Genomic DNA, 21,502 nt, shown 5'->3' with positions numbered 1-21,502 from the left:
TACGATATTTTAAGTGTAGCTCTTTCCACTTCAAAGCAAGCGTGGTACCTTAAAGATCTCAAGTTACATACACTTTCAATATTAGACAGAGTAAACTAGGTACCTTTCAACATAGGCTGTAAAGGAGGAAGACAAAGAAAGGTGCAGAAGAGGAAGACAAAGAAAGGTGCAGAATATAGTAGAGAGTATTCTAGAGAACTTAGCTGGGAAAATTGAGATCACCAAGGAAGCTGTCATGTAAACAAAGAAGCCCTGTAGGCTGTGATGGCAGACTCTGGGCATGGGTGCTTCTTCCCTCTCTCTTCCCAAGCTCTTGGCACAGACAGAGTTCACTGCTCAGCTGCATTCTCAGAAAGTGTCTCAAAACAGAGCTCATGCAACCACCACCAACTGATCGGAGTTGACATTCATAATGAGCACTATTCTCCATCCAACCTCTTTGTTTTTTCCTGCCTTGAGGGAAGGATTGAATTATTTTATAAATCCCTTAGGATACAGAGGAAAAGAGAGAGGGCAGATTCAGAGTTTTCTGCTCTCTGACATAGATTGACTAAATGATGGTTGATTATAAAACATGTATAACAAAGTACTACTCTTTCCATTTTTTTATTATCTCATAGCCAGCAAGGAAATTGATCTGAAAGGATTTTCCCAGAAGTGTCAGGAGTGCTCGCCTCTATGGGGTTATGAGTATTTTTTTTTTTTGTCTACTTTTTTTGGCTACATTTTCTGATTTTCAGTAATGATTTAAATTGTTCTGTCAGAGCAACAAAAAGAAAAATAAACCGAGCTTAGTGAAAGAAATAGTAAAATATATATTTTTTGATAGTCAGGTTGTTTTATCTTTTTTGCTAGCACAAGCAGCCTAGAATGAGAATAACACTGAAAATACATTAGACACACAAAATGAAAAGGTAGAACAAAATCCTCAATTTTGGAAAAATTATTTTAAAAATGTAAACCATCATAAATAATTGTAAAAGAGCTTCATGGTATGCCAAGTTACCCATACTAAAAAAAGAAAAAAAAAACTCACTGAGAATATTTGATGTCTTAAAATTGTTAACTACTGCATAGATACACAAAATAATATTTATAAGCACATGTTTAAGATGCAGATGTATAAAAGCGCACCAAATACCTGTGTACCCACCACCCAGTTAATTTATGAAATAGAATATGATCATTAGCTCCAAAGCCCCATGTGCCTCTCCAGTCCCATTCACTTCCCACTCCCCTGAAGTAACTACTTTTCTGAATTTGGAGGTTTTATCCCTTTGCTTTTCTTTTAAGTTTTGTATCAGTAAACAATATATTGTTTAATTTGTACATTTTATACCTTAAATACATGAAATCATATGTATATTCTGCAACTTGCTAAGATTCATTCACATTGTTGTTTTAACTGTAGTTCACTTTTGCAGTTGTGTAATTTTCCACTACATGAATATACCACAATTTATTTGTCCATTTTATTGTTGGTCACTTTATTATTTTTTTAAATAAATTTATTTATTTATTTTTGGCTGTGTTGGGTCTTCGTTGCTGCACGCGGGCTTCCTCTAGTTGCAGCGAGCAGGGGTTACTCTTCATTGTGGTACACGGACTTCTCATTTCAGTGGCTTCTCTTGTTGCAGAACACGGGCTGTAGGCACGTGGGCTTCAGTAGTTGTGGCACATGGGCCCAGTAGTTGTGGCTCGCAGGCTCTAGAGCACAGGCTCAGTAGCTGTGGTGCATGGGCTTAGTTGCTCCATGGCATGTGGGATCTTCCTGGACCAGGGCTCGAACCTGTGTTCCCTGAATTGGTGGGCGGATTCTTAACCACTGAGCCACCAGGGAAGCCCCTGGTTGGTCACTTTTTATTTCTTTATTTCTTTTCTTTTTTCTTTTTTTTTTTTTTTTTTTGCTTTAACAGGGCTGCTAAGAAGTTTTTCTAGCATGGGGAGTGCTGTATCATAGGATATGTGTATCTTCAAAATTAATTGATAATGCCACATTATGATCCAAACAATTTATACTTCTTTACACTTCTGCAGTGGATAAGACTACTTTCTGGGGGACTTTCCTGGCAGCCCAGTGGTTAAGACTCGTGCTTCCAATGCAGGGGGCATGGGTTTGATCCCTAGTCGGGGACTAAGAGTCCACATGCTGTGCGGCATGGCAAAAAAATTTTAAAAAAAATTAAAAAAGACTAATTTCCATTTATCCATGTCCTCACCAATATTTGGATTTGTCAAATTTTAATACTTGCTTTTCTGGTGGTGGTTAAGTGGCATCTCACTGTGGTTTAAATATTCATTTCCCTGGTTACCATTGATGAGTTTAAGTGCCTTTTCACATATTAGTTTGCCAGTTGTGTTTCTTCACATGTAAAGTGCTGCTCTAATCTTCTGCTCATGTATCTATTGGGTTGTTTGTCTTTTTCTTATAGATTTATGGGACTTCTCTGTATATTCTGGATACTAAACCTCTGTCGGTTGTATGGGCCTTCACATATCTTCTCCCAATTTTTAGATTGTTTTTCCACTTTCTCTGATGTTTTAGTCAACAGAAGGTCCCAATTTTAATATAATTTATCTTATCAACTTTTCCTTCATGATTTTCATTCTGTACCCTTTACAACTCCTCCGTCATGAATTTCTTGTTATATGTGTTCTTCTAAAAGTCTTATAGTATTTTCTTTCTCAGTTAAGTTTTCAATCCACTTGAAGGTGATTTATGTGTAATGTTTTTTCATTTCATATGGAACTGTGAGAATGACTATTAATATAGTTCTTTCCTGTCAATTATACATTTGATGTTTTCATTCTATATTCCCAAACTTAAATTTATGAAAATTGATTTTGCAAATTTACTGTGCATATTTTTCTGGTCCTTTTAGGCTATTTGACATATCTATTGTGTTAACCAATAGATATAAGCTTTCCCTTGAATCTTTGTGTTTTCAACAAATCTGGTGTTTGCTTCTGAGTGAATGATGACAAAGCTCCATCAGAACAGAATCCTGTGGCATGCCTCTCCAGATTTTTCTTCCAAGCTGAATTCTATTCACAAATCAAAACTCTAGAGATGTACCTTTTTTTTTTTTTTTTTTTTTTTTTGCGGTATGCGGGCCTCTCACTGTTGTGGCCTCTCCCATTGCGGAGCACAGCTCCAGACACGCAGGCTCAGTGGCCATGGCTCACAGGCCCAGCCGCTCTGCGGCATGTGGGATCTTCCTGGACCAGAGCACGAACCCGTGTCCCCTGCATCGGCAGGCGGACTCTCAACCACTGCCCCACCAGGGAAGCCCTACTATGAAGTTTTAAGGTAAAGTTTTGGACTTGGTCTGAAGTGACCATAGAAAACATTTAATTACATCCTTTTATGTAGAGATTAAAAAACTGAAGGACAAGTAATTTAAGTGGCATGATGGCGATTACAAAGTTATGAAATGTGAAGTGGTCACATACTCTAGCAGCATATGAGGACTGATTGATTGATCCCCAATTCATATATGACTTTTACCTTCTGGTATGTTTCTGAACTTTATATCCATGTGCTTTTCTGATATATATCTTTACCCTGCACTCCTGCACCTTATTTAAGGTGACAGTATTTGTGAATATGATTCAAATTAAGAGTTGAGCATTATCTTAGGTTGGTTGCCTGAGAAACAGACTCCAAGATTTGCCTGTGGGAGGCTTATTAGAGGATGCTCTTGGAAACACTTGAAAGGAGAGAGGGAAGCAGTTAGGGCAGAGGAAGAAGTTGAACCGTGGTGCAATTGTAATGGGGATGCAGCCAATCCCTCTGTTACTTTAGAGTTGGGATGGCTTCCAGTGGTCTCTCACTGAGGCAGGAGGGCTGGAACTTTGAACCTGTCCATACGAGAATGTAACCTTGGGCAAGGCAGCTTCTTCAGCATTGAGCAATCCTAGGAGACAAACTCAGCTGTCAGCAGCCAATACTCCTGGAGGAATAAATGCTTTCCTTGTGGGGTTTGGGGATCTGGGTGGTGTTTTCCAGCCTCCAGTTCTGTTATTGTGATATTGTGATTCTGGCACCCAGGAAAATGTCCCTGAGTAGTCTTTTTTGGTCCAGGCTGGCACATAATTTAAAGAACTAAGCAGAGTGCCTTGTGTTTTGTTTTGCATTCAGCTACGCTGAGAGTAAAAGAATAGAACTAGGAAAAGAACTTCTTAAGGAAGAGCCAGATAGCGAGACTCAGTAAGGATGCCTGCATGTAGTGGAGCTGTACAAACAACCCCAAATTGCTACATCTTTAAGCAAGACATATGCTATATATTTACCTCCTGTTGATCCACGTGGTTTTTATCCTGCTGGTCACTGAGCTGTACCTCTTCATGTTGCCACCAGAGGGCAGTGCTTTATAATCTTTAAGAGCTTTGGCTCCGGCTTCACAAGGCTAAAGTTCAAACCCTATTACTGCTACTCATTAGTTATATGATTTGGGGCCAGTCACAAAACACCTCTAAGCCTCTATTTTCTCATCTATAAAGTGGGGGTAATAATCATGCTTACTTTGCACAGTTAGGATTATTAATTTAAACAATACTTGTATGTACCCAGGGCAGTGAGTGGCTCAGAGATAGCCCATCACCCAGGCCAGGAGTTTCTATGAAAACTTTGTCCTTCTCATATGTGTGACAATCCTTAGCCAGGATACTGTGTTATGTTTCAAGAAAAGACAAAGAAAGGAAGATGTAGTGAGTTGGATGATGGACTAAGATCAAGTGTGAGAATGGAGATAAGCTTAAAAATAGCTACTTTTAACCAACAATATGTAGGGGAAAAAGCTGCAGCTGATATTTGGACACTATAATTTCATTGAGGTTGGGGCTTGGTGGAGGGACATCATTACCTTTTTGGAAGCATATGCTTGGGGATATAATTAGGAAAACCAGTGTGAAGCTTTAGGTCATTTCCTTGACATTATGAAACAATAAACATCAGTCCCAACTGACTCATGAGGCTCCTAGTACCTGGTGCATCTTCATCCCATGATTCTAAGGCATGTACAATGGCCACATGACCAGGAAGATGTAGGATCCAGGTGTCAGAGACACAACTTTTATGTCCCACATATACACATATCATTCCATTTGCCAGAGCCAATTCAATCACCCCAGAACCTCAACTATGCCTGATAATTTCAAAATAACCCTATGATTTTTCTATCCCTCCTCCCCCTCTTCCTGCCTACTTGATGTCCCAATTAGGGTCACTCTCCTGGCTTATCACCAGTTGCATTAACTTTTTCTATCATTTTGTAATTTTCCATCATCCACTGTCGTAAATGAGAAGTAGGAAAGGAACAAGAGTAAATTGGAACATCTCCGATTATGCAGAAAACCTCAGGGGTCAAAGGACCACTTAGCACTGAAGAAATGTACCCAACTGTGCTACATGTCACTATTAAATTCAAAAACAGACTCTTGAGAATGAAGGGAAAGCCTGCAGTTGCTTTTCATAACACACAAATGGTTTGACAGGTTATTACCATTAAAAATTCATTAATAAATGATTAATATAAATGTTGGAATATAAATACCAAAATCACCATCCTGATCCCCCTGTTTTTGTCTTCAGGTGCCCTTCTGCAGTTCAGCACGAGGACAGTTCCCTCAGGCTGGCTTCCCATGGATATTGAAAGATTAACTTACTATCAGGTATGGTGATCATTTTTATTTTTTTATCACAACCTCACCTGACTACCATTATCCTTACCATCACCCCTGAATCAGCCTTGTTCCTAATATTGTCAGTATTTATGAAATTGACTAGATGTAGGGGTCAAGGAAGAGAGAAGAATTGGAGATGACTATGAGGTTTGGAGCCTAGGTCACTGGTAGGATTGTGGTTCCATTAACAGTAAAAGCAGAATCAGAAAGAGATGGTACTTAGGGGCCCAAGATAATCACTGATTTAGGATATGCTGAGTGTGAGTTTTTCATTATACATTTGGATAGAAATGACTTTTAGGGTAGCAGGTTTGTGGGGGATCTGGGCCCTTTGGGTTTGGAATTATTTTTTACACAAGTACATGAGAATCCCATATTTAATGAATGTGCATTGGAGTCTTACTAGATTCCAGTCCCAGTGTTGATTTTTTTCTTTTGTTTTTAAACAAGACAGATTCAGTTTCTACCCCTACAGAGTTTATATATCAGGGAAGAAGGCAGATATTAGGCCTTAAACAATATGATGAGAGTGATAATACGGATGATATTAATAATAACACACAGTGTTTGCCAAGTGCTTTCTGTCTTTCAATTACTTTGCTTAGTGCCTTAAGTACTTGAACTTTTTAAATTTTCACAGCACCTGCATGGATTAGGCACTGTCGGTCTCCAGTGGGGTAAGAGACTTTCCCAAGCTCACACAGGAGGTGGAGTGGGAATTCTAACTTTGTGCAGAGCAAGAGCCCAGGCATTTCTTCACACAATGTCGATATATGGAAGTCCTGGGTTTTATGGGGATGAACAGTTGGAGTACTTAACCCAAATTTAGGCTGGGAGGACTTGAAAATAATTTTGGAGAAAATGAAATATAAAGAGAGATCTGGAGGTGAATAGGAATTAACCAAATGAAGGACGAGGGTGAAATGGAGGGCAGGTTTGGTCAGGGTAGCCTGAGCTTAGTCTATCGGGGCAGAGGGATGTGGGGAAAGGCCTGGCCACAGAGCATAATGGATAAGATGACCAGGAAGAGAACAGAAAGATGACCACACAACACGAACAAAGGGCCCGTGTTCACAAAGTAGGAAGAGGAGGAGGCACTGAGAATGTAGGGGAGAATATGATTTAGAATCTGGAAGAGCCTTAGGATTGACTCTCAGGCTTTTATTATTGCCTCGCTTGTGCTACATTTTTACCTACTGTCTGTTTCAGGTCATTGTGACTCAACGTAAACAGGGGAAACCAAACTAAAATTATGGAATGAGGGGTAAATGGAGGAAATGAATAATTACCTACTGACTGTTTCTAGAAGGGTTTGCTGGGTCTGAACCCCACCCTTCTTGAAACACTCTCTGTCTTGCCTTCCAGAACCGCGCCAGCTGTTGTGTCTTTTCTATCCTGCTCTGGCCTTTCTTTGTAAGTCTCCCTTGCTGACTCTTCCTCTTCTGCCCAACCACTTCCTGTCTGAGCTCTCTGTGGCTCCAAGGCCCACACTGTCTTCACTCAGCATATCCTGACAATCTCATCCTGTTCTATAGCATCAATTGCTGTCTGTATTCTGATACTGTCCATTTTATTATCTGCAGTTCTGACCTTTCATCTAAGCTCCAGGGTCATATATGCAATTAAATCTCCATTTACATCTCACAGGAACCTCAAACTCAACACTTCTAGCACTCAAAGCACGTCTCTTCACCTGTCCTGATGTACTCCTCCTCCAGTGCTCATATTCTCTGTAATCACCCCATCATTCACCTATGTTCTTGAGCCAGAAATCCGTGAGTGATGAATGACTCCTATGTCTTTTGAATGGGTTTACAGCAGACATGTCATATTCGTCGTTGCCCAACATCTTTTAAATAATTCACATGTAACAATTCTCACCTACCAACTCAGAAGTCAGACTCTCAAGTTCTCTTGCAGCCCAGTTGGATACATGTGGCATAGGTTTGCCCTGTCACCTGCTTCCAAATGAGGCTTGATTTGGAAGTCCTCAGCAGGAGAACCAGGATGCACATGGGGCTTCCCTCTTGCTGATACAGCTGTTTTCAAAGATGTGTGGGTTTTAGGCGAATGCAGCAATCTAAAGGTCAACTTCCTGATATGGAAGAGGCATTAGTACTGCAGATTTCGTGAATAAGGTGAAGTCAGGTCTTGACATCTTGTGTGCAGTGGCAGAAGCACTGAGCTTGCTCATTCAGAACAGTTTTGCTGCCTGGCTTGGAGTGTGTGAATATGGGCGGGGTAAGGAGGTGTGAGAAGCATGCGGCATTTTTTGTTTGTGTGAGTTTAGGCTTGATTTTGCTCCTTCAGCCTTCCCAATGATCTGAGAGGTTAATATCCTTTAAAAAAGCCCCTTTAGGGCCTCCCTGGTGGCGCAAGTGGTTGAGAGTCCGCCTGCCGATGCAGGGGATACGGGTTCGTGCCCCGGTCTGGGAGGATCCCATATGCCGCGGAGCGGCTGGGCCCGTGGGCCATGGCCGCTGAGCCTGCGCGTCCGGAGCCTGCGCGTCCGGAGCCTGTGCTCCGCAATGGGGGAGGCCACAACAGTGAGAGGCCCGCATACCGCAAAAAAAAAAAAAAAAAAAAAAAAAAAAAAAGCCCCTTCAGGGCTTCCCTGGTGGCGCAGTGGTTGAGAGTCCGCCTGCCGATGCAGGGGACGCGGGTTCGTGCCCCGGTCTGGGAAGATCCCACATGCCGCGGAGCGGCTGGGTCCGTGCGCCATGGCCGCTGAGCCTGCGCATCCGGAGCCTGTGCTCCGCAACGGGAGAGGCCACAGCAGTGAGAAGCCCGCGTACCGCAAAAAAAAAAAAAAAAAAAAAAAAAGCCCCTTCAATTCATTAAATCATCACATTGTACAACAAATTGAAAAAAAAGAACAACTAGCCATAGTCGATTGTGTTATTTGCAGTAAGAATCTTGAACAGCCTGAGGTTGTTACTTCCTCTCTGGTAGAACATTTATCTATGTGTTGAGCTGTGTGAGAGCTAAGGGGAAGGATGTGGTGAGAAAGGTTGTGGGTGAGTGCAGAGCCTGCCCCTCTAGGGTTTCTTTATTTGATCTGTCTGTACTCCTAAAAAATGGCTTTCTGTATATTGGTGTGTCGTCTATAAATTATGTGCAGATATTCCAGAAAGCAGGGCACAGTGATAGAAAATAAAAGGGCATTTAACAGAAAATAACTGAGTTTAAATTCTGTCTCCACCACTGACTAGCTGGGTACCCTTGAACAGGAGCCTTAATGCCTTTCAGTTTCAGTTCCCTCATCGATGTGGTGTGGTTAATGTATTTACATATAGTGTGTTGTGAGGTTACATGAGATAACCTATGGAAGACCCTACCACTTAAAGGCTAGTGATAAAGGTTAGCTCTCTGTGCCAGAGGCAATCAGGGACCCCAGGGAATAGATGACTTGTTGACTCTACATGGACAGTCCTTGAAATGGACTATTCCATTCTGCTGACCTGGGATTCTATTTTTTGTATTCCCACTTATTGAAATCTGATTCTTTCTGATAGGAACAGCCCAAATGCCCTTTTTCCCTAATGGAAACTTCCCAAATTCTCTTAGCTGGAAGTAGTTAATTCTACTTATAAAATACTATTATATCTTAATGTAGGTTGTGTTTGAAATTTTGTGTAAAATTAATAGATCCTTAGGATAAGCAGGTGGGAAGATTCTGATACTTTAATCAGCATCTAGCAGAGCCCCTTATGTTTTAATTTAATCTTTTAACAATTTATTATTATTTATTAATTGAAGTATAGTTGATTTACAATGTTGTGCTAGTTTCAGGTATACAGCACAGTGATTCAGAATATATATATATATATATATGTATATGTATTTATACACACACACACACATATACATATATATATATTCTTTTTCAGATCCTTTTCCCTTATAGCTTATCACAAGCTATTGAGCAGAATTCCCTGTGCTGTACAGTAGATCCTTTCTGGTTATCTATTTTATACATAGCAGTGTGTGTATGTTAATCCCAAACTCCTAAATTATCCCTCCCCACCTTTCCCCCTTGGTAACCACAAGTTTGTTTTATATGAACCCCCTTTTTTTTGGTACATTGTGAGAGCCCCACATCTCACAAATACATGTGATTCCTTCCTTCCATTTCCCCAATACAGTCATTTCAAAATTTTTGGTCAAATCAATGTTTGGTATTTTATATTACTATGACTATGTAAATAAAACTCACAGGTAAGCTATATACTGTATTGTGTTCCTTCCTTATGCATCTTTAATTTTTTTCTGAAGTCAATGACATTTCTTTAATAGTTTGTTCAACTTTTTATGCCCTGATCCCTAGGTCTTTCTAAACTGCCATAATTGTAAAATTCCCCTCAAAGCAAACTCACTTACTTTATAAGAGCCACTCACCACCTGCAGCACAGGCAGACCCCTCCTTCCCGCCCCCCCGCCACTCTTTCTTTGGTCAGGAGTCCTCCTTGAGTTCCGTGTCCTCCCCTTCCATCTGGACAAGCTGCTCTGCTCTCCAGCTCTGCACGGGTCAAGGTTCAGGGACTTCTCTTCATCGTCGTCCTGGGGATTCCCTGAACAATTTTGCTCCTTCCTTACACTTATGTGTAATTAATTATCAGCTGGGTATAGAATACCAGGCTAAAAATTGTTTGCCTTCAAGTGGTAAAGCGATTGCTCCCCCCTCCCACCCGCCGTGTCTTCTAGCTCCCGGTGCTGCTGTCAAGAAGGCCATGCCATTGTATACAATGGAATATTACTCAGCCATAAAAAGAAATGAAATTGAGTTATTTTTAGTGGGGTGGATGGACCTAGAGTCTGTCATACAGAGTGAAGAAGTCAGAAAGAGACAAACAAATACCATATGCTAACACATATATATGGAATCTAAAAAAAAAATGGTCATGAAGAACATAGGGGCAAGACGGGAAGAAAGACCCAGACCTACTAGAGAATGGACTTGAGGATACAAGTAGGGGGAAGGGTAAGCTGGGACAAAGTGAGAGAGTGGCATGGACATATATACACTAACAAATGTAGAATAGATAGCTAGTGGGAAGCAGCCACATAGCACAGGGAGATCAGCTCAGTGCTTTGTGACCACCTAGAGGGGTGGGATAGTGAGAGGGAGACACAAAAGGGAGGAGATATGGAGATATATGTATATGTATAGCTGATTCACTTTGTTATAAAGCGGAAGCTAACACACCATTGTAAAGCAATTATACTCCAAAAAAGATGTTTTAAAAAAAGGCCATGCCATTCTTATTCCTAATCCTTGGATGTGATCTTTTTTTTTTTTTTTTTTTCTGGAAGATTTAAGACTTGCTCTCTCCTTGGTATTTTGTGATTTTAAAATAATGTGCTTTTATATATGTTGTCCCCCCCCCATTCAGCAAGCTAGATGTTAGTTCTTTGATAACTTCCTTTTCTTTATTTTCTTGGTTCATACTTGCTTGGGCATCTATTATATATAACCACCTTGAGATGGTTAATATTTACCCAAGCATAAACCTCTACATTTCTTCTTTTCTCTCCCTTTTCTCTGTCTCATTGTCTTCCAGGTATACACTGAAAAGGAACTCCTCAAAGTTATCCTCTACCACTCTATTAAATTTAATTTTTTTCTGCTATCACATTTAAAAGACACATCTCTAAAATCTCTCCTGTTGATTTCTTTATTTTTTCACATTTGTTAGCATGATCTTTTTGTTTCATTGATACAATGTCTTCTATCTCTGATGACACTCCCTCTCTCTCTCTCTCTCTCTCTCTCTCTACATATATATATATATATATATATGTAGTTTTCTTCTTCCTCATCCTTTGTCTCTGTTTCTTTTTTTTTTTTTTTTTTTTTTTTTGCGGTATGCGGGCCTCTCACTGTTGTGGCCTCCCCCGTTGCGGAGCACAGGCTCCGGACGCGCAGGCTCCGGACGCGCAGGCTCAGCGGCCATGGCTCACGGGCCTAGCCGCTCCGCGGCATATGGGATCCTCCCAGACCGGGGCACGAACCCGTATCCCCTGCATCGGCAGGCGGACTCTCAACCACTTGCGCCACCAGGGAGGCCCCTGTCTCTGTTTCTTTTAAGTTCCTTTCTCTGCATGTTTTGTTCTTTTTCACATTAGGGGTTTTTCTGAAAGTGATTCATGTCTGTTTACTCATATTTAAGAGTAAAAAGAGCACACATACACAAACTTTAAAAGTTACCTTTTTTTGTAAAAATGCTTAAGATTTACTCTCAGCAAATTTCAAGTATACAATACAGTATTATTAGCTATAGTCACCATGCTGTACATTAGATCCTTAAATCTTACTTATTATTAAATATTTGTTGAATTTAAAAAAATAGATAGAAGAATTTTCTTCCAAGCATGCAGAAACAAGAGAATGATTGGCTCTCTGTGCATGTGTGTGTACATACATGTGTGAGAGTGCATACATGTATGTGTATGTATATGTGTGTGTGTGTGTGTGTCTGGGTAATAAAAGCCAAACCTAAAGGTTGAAAAGAATATTATTCAGCTGAATTGCCAAAGCCAGAGATTGATGTTAATCTGCACACTCGAGTCCCTTGGTTATTGTAATTTCCTCAAATGCTGAATCCCATTGAATTTCCAAGCCAGTCGTGACCACGGCATGAAGTAACTAGCTCACTCCTCAGAGGAGTCTAGAATTTGTCTTGCTGCCATAGAACCAGTAACACACATACTAACTGTGCTGACATTTCCTACTCCCTTCCTATCTCTCCTCTCTAGCTGAACTGTCTTGGTTTGCACAACTGAGTCTGCCTCTGTTTCCATGCCATACATTTCATCCTCCTGAGAGTGAAATTCTGTAAACCTTAACTAGGTTGGCAAAGTTAAGGTTTTTTAACATTCCTTTGCTTCATCTATTACAATATCAACTGCACGATATGAATTATGGAGCATTGCTCTGAACTGTGTTTATTGATAACAGTAATCTGTGTGTTGTATACTGGAGTCTCAACCGAGAACATTACTCCACATGAATTGATTATAAGAAAAGGGGCAGGAAAATGTTCTGAATTATGGCCATTCCTCCCATGTGTCCACTGCCCTCTGATCTCTGGAATGGGCTCTCCTGACCTCCCTAAATTTCCTCTTTATGCATTACCTTAACACCAGCTCCATGCATCCACATAACAGCAACCTAAAACCTGTGACAGAAAACAGTGAACACCCACGAGTGTTTCTGGACCTCACTCCAGATCCTCTTTGCTTTTTTCTGACTTACTCCTACTTTGGTGAAGTTATTCAGATGGTTTCATATCCAGACTTCAACTATCCCTTCCATCACTCTAGTTTGTGTGAAAGTAATTGGCTTTCTTCTCTTTAGAAGACCTCGGATTATATACGAACATTAGCTGTTTTAGGACCTATTTGCAGTCATGTTCTCACTCTACTTGCAGATCAGCTGGTGAGTAACCACTATAAGCTCTGCTGGCTGTTGCCATTTATTTGACATCTCAGGGCGTATGGTACCCCAAAAGGCATCCACTGTCCTTCACACAAGTAACATCATAGACCAAAATGTTTATCAGGCCCCTCTTATTCCAGAGGTTCAGTGTTCTTCCAGAATTTGCAAGGTTTCGAAGCTGTCATGATATAAGCCCACTAGCCACTTGTGTTTACCCATGACTAATGCAGAAAGCATGATGAGTAGGCATGAAGTTAATCAGTGAGGTTAAGTAGCTAGTCATAGTCAGGAGGGCCACTAACGCCACATTTTTTTCTACATATCTGAGGAAGGATTCACATATTTGTAATGACCTTCTACTTCTGTCAAGCTCCAGGTGTGTCAGTCATTAACTGGGTGAATGTTTTAGGTACTATTTAAACCAACAGCTATTTTATAGAAAACTCACCCCCTTTCAGGAGTTTCAGTCAAAAACAGTAGAGATAGACGGTTCTTCCAAGATCTCCTCTTGCCACTGCTACTCTGAGAACAGGAAGTAAGGGATAAGTGGCCAGATGGCTAACCTTACTTCTTGTATATTTGAGAGTCATTCAAGGGAGTATAGTTTTCTAATGACCCTCATGTAAGTCTGCTGGATAACAAAGTTCTAATGTTGGAACTCTTTTCATCTACTGAAATTTATAATAAAAAATTTTTGAGTGTAACTTTGCCGTAATTTTTCATTTTGATTAAGATATTTACAGGAAATAAACCGTTTATTTTCTCTGACTAATGAAACTGAAAGCTAAGAACATTGGTGGGAGGAGTCTCAATGCTGTTTCCTAACTTCTCTCTCTCCAGGAGAGCACCGTATGAGGTAGCCAGCGCTAAATCAAGTTTTTGTCTAGCCAGCGCCCTTTTTCCTTGTTGTCTTTCAAAATACTTCTTTTTCCTCTGCCCTTCAAGAGACTATAAAATTCTGCAGTTCAGTCTCTGAGAGCTTTACTGATTTATCGTCCTACTTAAGCAAAATAAGCAGTGATTCTTGCATTTCTAAAGAAAACCTCAAGATCTAGACTACTGTGGAGGACATTTTCACTGAGGTAAGACTGGTAGGGATTTCTGTAGAGAGTTGTGGGTACCTGGTTGGTAGACTCAAGGTGAGAAGGGAAGCTTTAGTCATGAAGAATTTGGGGGGAAAGATTTTATATCAACTATATTCAGAAAAGTGAAAACAGCAGTAGCTTGATTCTAGTCCTTTACTGCCTAGGCAAATAATAGACATTTTATTCCACTACAACTGAAGTCTGAACAAAGGGAAATGAATTTTGACTATAGAAGATATTAAAATGTATTCCCCAGGCAACTATCGGCATGAGCTATATTTAGAGAAAAGGTTTGGTTTCCTTCCCTGGAAGATGCACAAGAAACTTTGTGGCTGTGGTGGGGGCCTGGGTGAAAGTCAAGATAGGGGCATGATAAAAGCATCATAGAATAATATTGAGTAAAAAAAATACATCTGGATATAAAAATGTATTGTATGGCATTGTCCTAATTTTAGAAAACACACACACACAGAGGAGAGCAGACAAGTTTCAATTCCACAAGTACAGTTATACAAAACATGGCTTCTTTACCTCTCTTAAGACAGTTTACTTTTTCTTTTAGACTCCATTTTACACCAGCTGCCAGTGTTTTTATTTCAGTTTCTTTTAGGATTACTTTCTGCCTTCCTGAAAATTAATACTTTTTTATTCTCGTGGCAAGGCATAGGAGAGAGGCAGAGAGAGGCAATTACAAATAGATTTCTATTGTCTACTTTTAGAATTGTTTAAAGACTTTCTGTATGGTCTGATACTGTAATATTTTGTATGTGCTTGACTAGAATATAAGATTTTTAATATTCACTTCAGAATCTTATGTATGTTAGATAAATGCTGTTAATCACACTTATTATATTTACTTTTAATAGGCAAATACACGATTAAAACTGTTGTATTTCCCTAGGAGGTGGACGTTTTATCATTGTGTTGTGCTCTGATGATACTTTTTATGTTCAGATCTATATAAAACCACAGTAATATAGATAAACTGGTTTTCTTTTACTTACTCTTTGCATGATAAATATTTTTCTTTTATTTTTCCACCTTTAAGTGATCTTTTGTTAACAATACATTGGCAGATTTCTTAAATCCAAGTTGACCAATTTGTCACTTAAGCTTAACCGGTTAGACCCTTTATGCTGATAATTAACATATATTGTCTTGTATCTGCTTTCTTCATTTCAATTTATGATACTTCTATATTCTCCTTTTTTGATTTGTTTTTGTTTTTTACTTATACCCCTATCTGACTTACCATTTAAGACAACTACATTAGTCAACTATCATATTCTTTGTCCTCCCTCTCTCCCTCTACCATGTTGATATACTTCCTGCTTCTCTTCTCTTCAGTCAGAGCTTTATTTATTTTTAAGGCATAGACACACCTAATCAAGTTAAATTTTCACTCTTACTTACCTTTCAGCTTACAGTTTTTCTTGACTTTATATATTAATTTTTACCGACTATTTCTTCCAATAGATGTTTCCATGTGGGTCTTTGTCTGCCAAAACTACCAATGCCTCGAATACAATAGTGTTTGAGGCCCTCATATTTAAGTATCATTTGGACTAGATTAAAAATTCTACTCTAAAAATTATTTTTCCCTCAAGATAGATGGGGAGTACCTCTTCTCTTACCCCTGGGACTAGATATGTTGTGAAATTCACAATCTGGAAACTTCAGAAAGGCTACTTAATGAATCTAATTTATTATCCGGGGAGAGGGAGCTAAGGTCTGCATTTTATGTTTTTTTATTCCAGTTTTATTGAGACATAATTGACATATGGCACTGTATGAATTTAAGGTGTGCAGCATAGTGATTTGATTTATATCCATCATGGAGCCATAAGCATAATAAGTTTAATGAACTTCCATCATCTTATATAGATACAAAATTAAAGAAGTACAAAAAATTTTATTTTTCTTGTGAAGAGAACTCTTAGGATATGCTTTCATAATAACTTTCATATATAACATACAGCAGTGGTAATTATATTTATCATGTTATACATTACATCCCTAGTACCTATTTATCTTATAACTGAACGTTTTCACCTTTTTCCTGACTTCATCCAATTCCCTTTCTCCTCACAGGTTACCACAAATCTAATTTCTTTTCTATGAGTTTGTTTGTTTGTTTGTTTGTTTTTGCAGTATAACTGACCTACAACATTGTGGTAGTTCCTGTTATGCAACATAGTGATTCATTACTTCTTTTTTTTTTTTTTTACATCTTTATTGGAGTATAATTGCTTTACAATGGTGTGTTAGTTGCTGCTTTATAACAAAGTGAATCAGCTATACATATACATATATTCCCATATCTCCTCCCTCTTGTGTCTCCCTCCCACCCTCCCTATCCCACCCCTCTAGGTGGTCACAGAGCATTGAGCTGATCTCGCTGTGCTATGTGGCTGCTTCCCACTAGCTATCTGTTTTACATTTGGTAGTGTATATATGTCCATGCCACTCTCTCAGTTCTTCCCCCTTACCCTTCCGCCTCCCCGTGTCCTCAAGTCCATTCCCTACATCTGCGTCTTTATTCCTGTCCTGCCCCTAGGTTCATCAGAACCATTTTTTTTTATTCCATATATATATGTTAGCATACAGTATTTATTTTTCTCTTTCTGACTTACTTCACTCTGTATGACAGTCTCTAGGTCCATCCACATCATAACAAATAACTCAATTTCGTTTCTTTTTATGACTGAGTAATATTCCATTGTATATATGTACCACATCTTTATTCATTCATTTCTCGATGGACACTTAGGTTGCTTCCATGTCCTGGCTATTGTAAATAGAACTGCAATGAACAATGTGGTACATGACTCTTTTTGAATTATGGTTTGTTCAGGGTATATGCCTAGTAGTGGGATTGCTGGGTCATATGGTAGTTCTATTTTTAGTTTTTTAAGGAACCTCCACACTGGGCTCCATAGTGGCTGTATCAACTTACATTCCCACTGACAGTGCAAGAGGGTTCCCTTTTCTCCACACCCTCTCCAGCATTTATTATTTGTAGATTTTTTTAACATCTTTATAGGAGTATAATTGCTTTACAATTGTGTGTTAGTTTCTGCTTTATAACAAAGTGAATCAGTTATACATATACATATGTCCCCATATCTCTTCCCTCTTGTGTCTCCCTGCCTCTCACCCTCCCTATCCCACCCCTGTAGGTGGTCACAAAGCACCGAGCTGATCTCCCTGTGCTCTGCAGCTTCTTCCCACTAGCTATCTATTTCATGTTTGGTAGTGTATATATGTCCATGTCACTCTCTCACTTTGTCACAGCTTACCCTTCCCCCTCCTCATATCCTCAAGTCCATTCTCTAGTAGGTCTGTGTCTTTATTCCCATCTTACCCCTAGGTTCTTCATGACTTTTTTTTTTTTGTAGATTTTTGATGATGGCCATTCATTTCCCTAATGATTAATGATGTTGAGCATTCTTTCATGTGTCTTTTGCAATCTGTATATCTTCTTTGGAGAAAAGTCTATTTAGGCCTTCTGCCCAGTTTTGGATTAGGTTGTTTGTTTTTTGATATTGAGCTGCATGTGCTGCTTGTAACTTTTTGAGATTAATCCTTTGTCAGATCCTTCATTTGCAAATATTTTCTCCCATTCTGAGGGTTGTCTTTTGGTCTTGTTTATGATTTCCTTTGTTGTGCAAAAGCTTTTAAGTTTCATTAGGTCCCACTTGTTTATTTTTGTTTTTATATCCATTTCTCTAGGAGATGGGTCCAAAAGATCTTGTTGTGATCTATGTCATAGAGTGTTCTGCCTATGTTTTCCTCTAAGAGTTTGACAGTGTCTGACCTTACATTTAGGTCTTTAATCCATTTTGAGTTGATTTTTGTGTATGGTGTTAAGTAGTGTTCTAATTTCATTCTTTTACATGTAGCTGTCCAGTTTCCCCCCACTACTTATTGAGAAAGCTCTCTTTTCTCCATTGTATATTCTTGCACCTTTTTCAAAAATAAGGTGACCATATGTGCATGGTTTTATCTCTGGACTTTCTATCCAGTTCCATTTACCTATATTTCTGTTTTTGTGCCAGTACCATATTGTCTTGATTACTGTAGCTTTGTAGTATAGTCTGAAGTCAGGGAGCCTGATTCCTCCAGCTCTGTTTTTCTTTCTCAATATTGCTTTGGCTATTCAAGGTCTTTTGTGTTTCCATAGAAATTGTGAAATTTTTTGTTCTAGTTCTGTGAAAAATGCCATTGTTAGTTTGATAGGGATTGCATTGAATCTGTAGATTGCTTTGGGTAGCATAGTCATTTTCACAATGTTGATTCTTCCAATCCAAGAGTGTGGTATATCTCTCCATCTGTTTGTATCATCTTTAATTTCTTTCATCAGTTTCTTATAGTTTTCTGCATACAGGTCTTTTGTCTCCCTAGGTAGGTTTATTCCTAGGTATTTTATTATTTTTGTTGCAGTGGTAAATGGGAGTGTTTCCTTAATTTCTCTTTCAGATTTTTCATCATTAGTGTATAGGAATGAAAGAGATTTCTGTGCATGAATTTTGTATCCTGCTACTTTACCAAATTCAGTGATTAGCTCTAGTAGTTTTCTGGTAGCATCTTTTTTTTTTTTTTTTTTTGTGGTACGCGGGCCTCTCACTGTTGTGGCCTCTCCCGCTGCAGAGCACAGGCTCCAGACGCACAGGCTCAGCGGCCATGGATCACGGGCCCAACCGCTCCGCAGCATGTGGGATCCTCCCGAACCGGGGCACGAACCCGTGTCCCCTGCACCGGCAGGTGGACTCTCAACCACTGCGCCACCAGGGAAGCCCTGGTAGCATCTTTAGGATTCTCTATGTATAGTGTCATGTCATCTGCGATCAGTGACAGCTTTACTTCTTCTTTTCCGATTTGGATTCCTTTTCTTTCTTTTTCTTCTCTGATTGCTGTGGCTAATACTTTGAGAACTATGTTGAATAATACTGGTGAAAGTGGGCAACCTTGTCTTGTTCCTGATCTTAGTGGAAATGTTTTCAGTTTTTCACCATTGAGAATGATGTTGGCTGTGAGTTTGTCATATATGGCCTTTATTATGTTGAGGTAAGTTCCCTCTGTGCCTACTTTCTGGAGGGTTTTTATCATAACTGGGTGTTGAATTTTGTTGAAAGCTTTTTCTTCATCTACTGAGATGATCATATGGTTTGTATTCTTCAGTTTGTTAATATGGTGTATCACGTTGATTGATTTGCATATATTGAAGAATTCTTGCATTCATTGAAGAATCCTTGCATTCCTGAGATAAACCCCACTTGATCATGGTGTATGATCCTTTTAATGTGCTGTTGGATTTTGTTTGCTAGTATTTTGTTGAGGATTTTTGCATCTATGTTCATCAGTGTTATTGGCCTGTAGTTTTCTTTCTTTGTGACATCTTTGTCTGGTTCTGGTATCTGGGTGATGGTGGTGTCATAGAATGAATTTCGGAGTGTTCCTCCCTTTGTTATATTTTGGAAGAGTTTGTGAAAGATAGGTGTTAGTTTTTCTGTAAGTGTTTGATAGAATTTGCCTGTGAAACCATATGGTCTTGGGCATTTGTTTGTCGGAATATTCTGTTCTGTTGATCTATATATCTGTTTTTGTTCCATTACTATACTGTTTTAATTACTGTAGCTTTGTAGTATAGTTTGAAATCAGGGAGCATGGTACTTCCAGCTTTGTTCTTCTTTCTCAAAATTGTTTTGGCTGTTTGAGGTCTTGTTTCCATACAAATTTTAGATTTTTTTGTTCTAGGTCTGTGAAAAATGCCATTGGTAATTTGATAGGGCTTGCATTGTATCTGTAGAGTGCTTTAGGTAGTTTAGTCATTTTAATAATATTAATTCATTCAATCCATGAACATTATATCTTTCCATTTTTTTGTGTTGTCTTCAATTTCTTTCATCTGTGTCTTATAGTTTTCTAAATACAGGTCTTCTACCTCCTTAGTCAGATTTATTCCTAAGCATTTTGTTCTTTTTGATGTGAGTTTAAATGGGATTGTTTTCTTAATTTCTGTTTTTGATAGTTCATTGTTAGTGTATAGAAATGCAACAGATTTCTATATATTAACTTCATATCCTGCAACTTAAGTGAATTCATTGATGAGTTTTAGTAGGTTTTTTGTGGTGTCTTTAGGATTTTCTATGTATAGTATCATTTAACCTGCAAACGGTAACAGTTTTTTTTTTCCTTTATAATTTGGACTCCTTTTATTTTTCTTTGTTTCTAGTTTGATTGCTGTGACTAGGACTTCTAATACTATGTTAAATAAAAGTGGTGAGAGTGGGCATCCTTGTCTTTTTCATATATATATGATTGACCTTGCTGACCTCTTAAGTTTAAACACATTTTAACAACACTGCATTTCCTCCCCCCTTTCCATGTGTATAATTTTGACATCATATTCACATCTTTTTGTTTTGTGTATCCCTTAACACCTTATTGTAGATATAGATGATTTTACAACTTTTGTCTTTTAACCTTCCTACTAGCTTTATACATGTCTAATATATTACCTTTACTGTATATTTGCCTTTACCAATGAGATTTTTTCCTTTTATGTTTCATGCTTCTTTTCTTTTTACTTGGAAAAGTCCCTTTAACATTTCTTTTAAAGCCAGTTTGCTGGTGCTGAACTCTTTTAGTTTTTGCTTGCCTGTAAAACTTTTAATCTCTCCATAAAATCTGAACAAAAGACTTGCTGGCAAGAGTATTCTTGGTTGTAGATTATTCTTTTTCATCACCTTAAACATAGCATGCCACTCCCTTCTGGTCTGCAGAGTTTCTGCTGAAAAGTCAGCTGATAGCCTTATGGGAGTTCCCTTGTATGAAACTTGTTGCTTTTCCCTTACTGATTTTAATATTTTCTCCTTATCTTTAATTTTTGCCATCTTAATTACAGTGTGTCTTGGTGAGGTCCTCTTTGGGTTGATCCTGTTTGGGACTCTCTGTGTTTCCTTGCTGTTTCCTTACCCAGGTTAAGGAAGTTTTCAGCTATTATGTCTTCAGATATGTTCTCTGCCCCTTTTTCTCTCTCTTATCCTTCTGGGACCCTCCTATGATATGATGAATGATAACATGTTTGATGTTGTCCCAGAGTTCTCTTAAACTGTCCTCATTTCTTTCTTTCTTTCTTTTTTTTTGTTCAGCTTCAGTGATTTCCATTATTCTGTCTTCCAGCTAGCCGATCTGTTCTATTGTATCATTAGCTCTACTGTTGATTCCTTCTGGTATATTTTTCATTTCAGTTATTTTATTCTTTATCTCTGTTTGATTCTTCTTTATATTT

The 21,502-nt window shown here is 38.8% G+C and overlaps 1 protein-coding gene across 1 annotated transcript in view; it reads left to right on the top strand.

Moving 5' to 3' along the window:
- The first annotated feature begins 13,971 nt into the window (after positions 1-13,971).
- Positions 13,972-21,502, top strand: part of LOC132483063 (gamma-interferon-inducible protein 16-like) — a 41,564-nt gene continuing 34,033 nt past the window's right edge. The window contains exon 1 of the mRNA XM_060088307.1: positions 13,972-14,205. The gene's annotated coding sequence lies outside the window, so the exon portion shown is untranslated. The remainder of the gene's footprint in view (positions 14,206-21,502) is intronic.

Source organism: Mesoplodon densirostris, chromosome 2, assembly GCF_025265405.1.
Source record: "Mesoplodon densirostris isolate mMesDen1 chromosome 2, mMesDen1 primary haplotype, whole genome shotgun sequence".
Classification (NCBI taxonomy): Eukaryota; Metazoa; Chordata; class Mammalia; order Artiodactyla; family Ziphiidae; genus Mesoplodon; species Mesoplodon densirostris.
The sequence above is the reverse complement of the archived record's forward strand: the minus strand, read 5'-3'. Positions and strand labels throughout refer to the sequence as shown.